Source organism: Triticum aestivum, chromosome 1D (assembly GCF_018294505.1).
Source record: "Triticum aestivum cultivar Chinese Spring chromosome 1D, IWGSC CS RefSeq v2.1, whole genome shotgun sequence".
Lineage (NCBI taxonomy): Eukaryota > Viridiplantae > Streptophyta > Magnoliopsida > Poales > Poaceae > Triticum > Triticum aestivum.
This window is the reverse complement of record NC_057796.1, coordinates 404,147,427-404,155,122: the sequence shown is the minus strand read 5'-3', so window position 1 is coordinate 404,155,122 and position 7,696 is coordinate 404,147,427.

Here is a 7,696-nt window from a genome sequence, read left to right as displayed (position 1 = left end):
CACCAGCGCGTGCATGCCCGCGCTACTGCTATACAAGTGTAGCAGCAGCGTGCTGCGTGGAAGCTCGCTACTGCTAATAGCTCTAGCGCGCTTTGGCTGGACGCGCTACTGCTACTGTCACGCTGCTGCTAACTTTTCTCCACTCGCTACTGCTAATTTTAGTAGTTTTGAATTTTTTTCTGCATATTTGTTTTGTATTGAACAGGCTTTATACAAGAATCTTTAGCAGATACAAATGTCATCATGATACACATACAAATGGCTGCAAGACCACAAATATAATCATAGCATATACATACAAATAGTCTCATCATACTCATCATCCAACACAAAGTGGTATCTCGTCATCATCTCGAAAATAGTGATACATGCAAGTCTCGAATACTTGCAACTACAACATTATCCATCTAAACAATGGTATACATGAGAAGAGCTATCACTATGAGTGAGAGCGGAACTATGCAGTACATGAGGCGGCCGTTACGAGTCCTCTCTCGCGCTAGCGTGAACCTCAAGTAACTAGCTTCTCCTTCTTGTCTGCTTTTGAAGCCTTTATGGCTGGCGCCCGAGACCCCATTCACTTGCGCCTGACACTCAGGTTACTCGTTGTACACCCCCGGAACCTTCCCTTTGTACACGACATAGCACTGCTATCTCGCCATCAAGAAACTAGGTACCTGTTAGAGATGCATCTTCATCAAGAGGATGTACAATCATATGCAACAAAATATACTAGAGCAACAAGAAAAAGAAAGGGTTAGCAACTAGATGCAACATACAATACGCAAACTAATTAACTAGAGGTACGCAGGTCATCATACCCAAACTAACAAAGTAGCGTTACGCAAGTTCGGCAAGGACCGTGGACATCACAAAGTTTCATCGCTACAGAAAGTATACAAGTTCAACCGACACATATCATCATCATCGGCATCGTAAATCACTAGAAGTTCCATCCTTCCATATCATCGAGGATGGACCCTAGCTTCTTGAACGGCGTGAGGTCATGACGTTGCATGCCTAGGCGAGTTCGGACGTCAGCTCGCGATATAGGGCCGTGGTGGAACATCCCCTTCTCATCGACGGCTTCTTTCATGATGATCGTCGCAATGTCCCTTTGGATGCGAAAGAAGTCATCTCTAAGTTTATAATCCGCTTCTCCATGAGATTCTACCCACTTATGGATATGATCATCATTTCTGCTTGTCATGCGAAGCTTTTGGTGATCCGTGCTGAACTCAATCATGAGACGGAGGATGTAGAATCCATGTTTCTTGCTTGGTTTTGGGACATGGATGTAGCAGAAGTTAGTTTTATGCGCGAAACCCATCTTCTTGTTCCTTTGTTTCCTGATCTGCATGTGGCCACCTCTAATGCTGAAGCCTTGGAGAGCATCATCTAGAATATTCATTATGTGGGTGTAGTCCTTCTTCTCGTAGTCTCTGGAAGGGTCGAAATACATGGCGTGGGAGACTCGCGGGTAAAGAACTATAAGGACGGCGCGCCCGTTGCTGCGGGGAAAAGACACCTCAAACTATATGCAAGTGGACTTAAATGTGGCAATAACATAACCAATAGCATCACTTACTGTTTTGAATTTTTCATATGGTCACACCAGTCTCTCATCTCCAACATTTGAAATACGGAGAATAGAAACTACAAATATATTGCTCTCCAAGCATGTTTCCTCTGACCACATATGTTTAATCTTACTCACTAGAGCTCCTTTTGCCAGAAGTTTACTTTCATTTCTTGATTTCATCAAATACAACAAGACTTCAGTTTTACCTTATTATTACAAGAAATGAAACATTCATTATCACAAACCTGCTTAGTGACTTCGTAAAGCTGCACACTTTGTTCAGGGCTACTTTGCTTGGTTGCATTGCTGGTTTCAGCATGAGCATTCTGCGATTCACTGAGAATAGGTGCGAATGTAGACACGAGATCAGCTATAATCAGGGAAGATAAATTACAGGAGGTTTGATATGATGCATAGTAAATGCACTAACTAATCACCCTTATTATGTACATATTGATCCTATATTGTTCCTGGTTGTACCATAGACACGATTATGAACTCTTCTCTTTACAACTCCAGGATTTATATAGGGCAATTGCTCGTCACTAAGATTATTACTATGACAAATAGACACCCTCATCTTACCACATACTGCAGATTTCCATAATTATGCCATTTTGTTACATTAGAGTTACTTGCTACTGTTGTTGCTGCTAGTTCATGACGATATCATGTGCTAAAAAAATCAATGGTGAGCAAATACCCTACTTGTACGAAACAGTACACCACACTTCTTCTAATCTTTTGTTTGAATATACCTGGTTAGTGAATTACTCGCTTGGTAAAGCTGATCGGCCCTATCTAAGTTTTCAATGTGTGCTTTCTACAGCTGAGGCTCAGTTCAACTAAACATGGTAGAAAAAATGTTTGAGCTTACAAATCATTTTAATTTGACTAGTAGATTCAGGAGGATTTTTGGTAATGAATCATCCATCTCTGTAGGGCCTTGTAATTTTCCTTCATCTGGCTCTACATTTTCTGCATCCTGCCTTGGGATGCTCATGCTTCGAAGGCTACATTTTCTACATAAAGTCTTTGACAAAACAATGTTAAAATCATATGTTAATCAACAAGGCTAATGAAAGGAACGTGTGCATATAAACATATGCCAAGTTCATGCATTGCACTTGCATTATCAAATAAAGAACTAAACTATGTGAGATCCAATATGAACATACCAAAAAGTAGAAGAAAACTGCATACATACAGCTTGAGCCATGTTCTTATGATCATGCAAACAACTATAAATTTTATGCCAGATTTGGAGGCCACTTATGCTCACAGTGAAAGTGCATAATTTTATTAGTGCTATCGAGAGGCATCATGTTAGACGTATAGTACAAGGGCAGCAATGCAGGCAACATTCTTGCCAAGCTTAAGTCAGTAATATCATCTGCAAGTGCCAATCATCATGCAAACCTTTGGTGTAACAAATTTTGACATATGCTGCTTGTGTCTATCACTACAAAAGTAAAAAAATACTATTCGACCAGCTTTTTTTATCTTCAAATTGCAAATATCTACTTTTACAGTGTTACCTGTTAACGAAGGCCAATTGTTCGTAATCTTTCACAGTTGCATCTTCAATCACATCCTAAGTATTGCTTTTTAACCCGTGAGACTGCTATCTAATCTCATAACAGACAATATGAGAGATTTAGTATTAATAATAGATTGTACATTCTTGCCACCAGGAACAAATGATGTAAAACATCATGCTAATACAGTTGACCACCTATGTTAGATGTGAACCTAAGGTGAGATAGTGTTGCAAAGTGCACTATATTATTTAGATTCAGACAATAATATAGATTATGCGTCAAAGGCTCACAGAACCAGCAATAGATTATGCGTCAGTAATTCAGTAACCTGATGCAGATCCTACGGTATTTCAACAAAGCATAGAAGATCACCACAAGAGAATGTGCACCCTGCTCAGAAGACATTTATGTGTTAAAACGACAAGATTTTACATCGCATTTTCCATGTTTGATTTTACTTTTCCAGACTAACAAGCCACTTCCCAATTTTGATTTGCCGGACAAACATACCAACACCATGCCATGCATTACAGACTCAATTAGAGGAAATTGATTACTCATTGTACCAATCAACTACTACAGCAACGAGCTTTGACTTTACTATCCGCAACTAGATAGATCACGTTTCAAAGGATCCACTAAAGGTCAACAACGACAGGCATGTTCAATAGGAACATAGAAGAAAGTAGAAGGAAACTGAAAGAGGCTACTTTTTTAATGCTAAAAGTTGTACAGGAGATGTAATTCGAGGGAATACCTACTTGACGAGGTGGAGGCCTGAAGATATTGGATGGAGCCGACCGCTGCTTGCGGACGGTGTAGCCACGGAAAACGCGGCAGAGCTCCTGGTGGAGGATGACACTGGCGTGGATGCTTGGTGATGGTGCAGACGACGCTAGGAGGAGCGCGGCTTGGCGACGGTGAGGACGGATGCCGGCGGGATCCAACTGGCGAAGTCGCCGAGGGAGGAGAATGGGAAGTAGCCAGCGGAGATAGGAGCTCGCGCCGGAGGACAGGGCATGTGGGTGTGGCTTCTTCCCCGCGGGGATGGCGGGACGAGGGGTGCACGGGGTGTGCTGCTGCCGGCGGAGATTGGAATAGATCTGGAGGTTGAAGAATTGGGGAGGTGGGGAGATGGCGGCGTGGGGAAAACATGCGGACGGGTATTAGAGCGAAAAAAGTCCAATCCTAACGCACAAAATCTAGGCGGTAAAAAAAGTAATTTAGAGCGTCAAAACAGATAAAGCGAGAAAAGTTTGCGCGCGTCAAATTTTTATTCTTATCATTTTTCTGTGTGTATATAACACAGATAAATGGTAATCTCTCTGTGTCAAATATAAGACGACTTTTGACACTACTAGCAAATATGTCCGTGCGTTGCAACGGGAAAAAGAATAACCCGACACGACGACACCATTCTAGTAAAAGAATACATCGTGCAAGGCTCGAGTATCGGGCTATATAAATATGATAGGCATAAAAGAAAACTTTGAACATATGAGAATGAGATAAGTACTTTTAAAAGTTCAGAAAATATAAAATTTGAAGGTCTAATTTCCTAAGAACATTCCTGTTATAGTCATTTTTAGTCTAAAGTTGCTTCTAAGCTACATGTTCTAACTCCTAAACAAATTGACATGAAAAATTGACATTGGAATGACATACCAATGACCATGGCAAGGTGATGCTGAAATTGCCAACATCTGGTTCACGTCCACAGGTGACACGGATCATGTGACACAACCAATAACAACAATAGGAAAAAGAACAGTGTCTAGGAGATTGGCGACATCTAGGTGAATATATGGGTGCAAAAAACATCATCGGGCGCGACGTTGGATTATAGTAGTCGATGTAGATTAAATGACAAATTTGTCCTTCAAGTTGCACTCTTCGAGATTTTCTTCATTTGAATAGATTTTTCTTGCCGATGCAATCCTGGTGACGTGTGGATTTGACCGAGGAAGCTCTGATGCGTTGCTGATGATAACAACGGCTAGATCCTCCGAGATGATGATGGCGGCATCAGGTTCCTGTGGCGGCTAAGGGCAATGGCTATATGCCTGAGAAATAAGTATATGAGGAGTACGGGGAAAGGCATGGTTACTGTTGTATTGTATTTTAGTAAGAGGTTAGGGTGGCTTATTCGTGTTCATGTATTACATGACAAAAGATTGTAGCCTCATACTGTATACTGTAATGAAACTTTGCAACGTATCAGCGAGCGTCCAAACAAAAGATCGATTGATTATACGTGGAGGCCCTAGTGCAACGGTGCAATCGGACGACCGTTAAGCCGTTTGGCCAAGTCTTCATCAATGGTCACGCCCCGTTCCTAATCGGCGCGTAGGTCGCTGTCTAGCAACCTAGCTAGTGCATGCCCTCCTGCGCGCTTGTCGATAGTATAGGCCGGCCCAGTCTAGTTTTTTCCCACCCCATTTTGGAAGGTTCTAGAATGCTTCCATGAACTGGTTTTCTTCTTATTTTTCTTTGTTATTTCTTCTGATTTTTTTTCTTTCTATATTTCTTGTTTCTCCCTTCCCTCCTTTTTTATTTTCACATTTTGCTCTATTTACGTATTTTTCATTTCTTTTTACAAGTTTATTTTTTATTTATTTTTAAAAATTATTTGTGAACATCATTTTCCAATTCAAGAACTTTTCTCAGATCCTGAACATTTTCTAAAATCATGAACATATTTTGAAACCATTAATATTTTTTATGAAACAATGAACATTTTCAAATTCGTGAACATTTTTTCAATTATTGCGAACATTGTTTTTGAAACTTCTGAACATTGTTATGATTCTTCGAACACTTTCGGAGTCAATGAAGATTTTTAAAACTGACGTAATTTTTACAAAGCTTGTGAAAATTTTATTTAAATCGGCGAATATTCTTAGAAGAGCTGAACAATTTTTGAAATGATTAACAGTTTTTGAAATTCATAAATATTTTGTATTTGATGTATTTTTTTGAAATGCATGAACCTTTTTTAATTCACAATAATTTTATTTTTGTGAACAGTATTTTAAAAATTCATGAACATATTTTGAATTCACGCATTTTTTGTTCAAATTCACGAAAAAAAATCCATTATCATGAAAATTATTTTTAATTTAAAAACATTTTTTGTACAAAAATTCCAAAATTAAATTTTTCTGGAAATTTTATTTTTTCTAAATTATTTTAAAGATGAAAAGCAAAAACAGAACAAAGCTCGAGAAAGAAAAAAATAGGGGGCTTCCCTCCGCGCTTATGGTCTGGCCCAGTAGGGCGCGCCGGCGCGAGGGACTCAATATCACGAGGTTCCTTCTTCTCATCAACAATTGTGTCACCCCTCAAAAAAAAATCAACAATTTTGTCGTATATCAATTGTTTCTTGTGTTGAGTCTCTTACCTGTAGAGCAAGGTTCGATTCCTGGCAACCTCTTTAATTTTTTTGTCCGACTTGAACGGACTAAAACTGACGAAGAACGTACGAAGAAGAATAATTGGACAAAAAAAGGTTCAGAAACAATCCATTCTTTAATATTGTACTAGCAAACATGCCCGTGCATTGCAACGGGTGAGAGAAAAATAATGTTCCAAGAAAACTATAATTATGAGATATTGGAGCATATTTAGGACATCCTTTTTCTAAAAAAATCACGTTTTCAAAAAAATGTTCACATTTTTAAAAATTGTTCGTGTATTAAAAAAAGTTTGTGGATTGCAAAAAATATTCGTGTTTTCAGATTTTATTTTGAATTAAAAACTGTTTTCAAAAATTGTGTTCGCTATTTTCAAGAAACTTCCAAAAATTTGTCAACTTGTTTCCAATGCGCCGTTTCTATTTATTCTAAAAAAAAGCAAGCAGCTAATAGGTCCAGTGGCTAGAGCCACACATTCACGGCTCGATGGTCGTGAGTTTGAGACCTGGCACCGCATCGCTCTTTTTTTTGTAACTTCTGCGTCATGCTCTGTTTCGGTTCCTGGGCCGGCCAAGTAGCAGTTTCTCTGTGCGTCTGCATATTGTGTTGGACGCCGAGCTCCCCAAATTAGTACCACCTCGCGTAAAATAAAATATAGACCAATAAAATCACCTAAGCGGGACGAAATCATGAATATCATCTTGCTTTATTAATAGGTATAGATATAGATATAAAAATACAGAGATTTTTTTGTCGGGCTTGAACGGACTAAAACTAGAATAATTGGACGAAGAAAGGTTTAGAAACAATCCATCCTTTAATATTGTAATACAGAGAGAGTAATAAATACAAGCCTCTTAATAGTCATCCGATCTACCATAGTGATAAATAGTATTTTTGACTTTTTTTCCTTGTCAGATCTAATTGTATTCAATCAATAGAATTTTTTGTGAAAAATATATCAGGATGATATATGTGTCCAATATAAAATATTCACATACAGTTTTTTTGGGAAACCCATATAGAAAAGACCCACAATTTTTTCTAACTTTGACTCACTTCATTTACAAATACAAAACTATAGGTTTGGTTGATTTAGTTATATTTGAGAAGCCTGACATTGGTGCGGAGCGACGTCGGCTTGGTGGCAAATGGTGCCA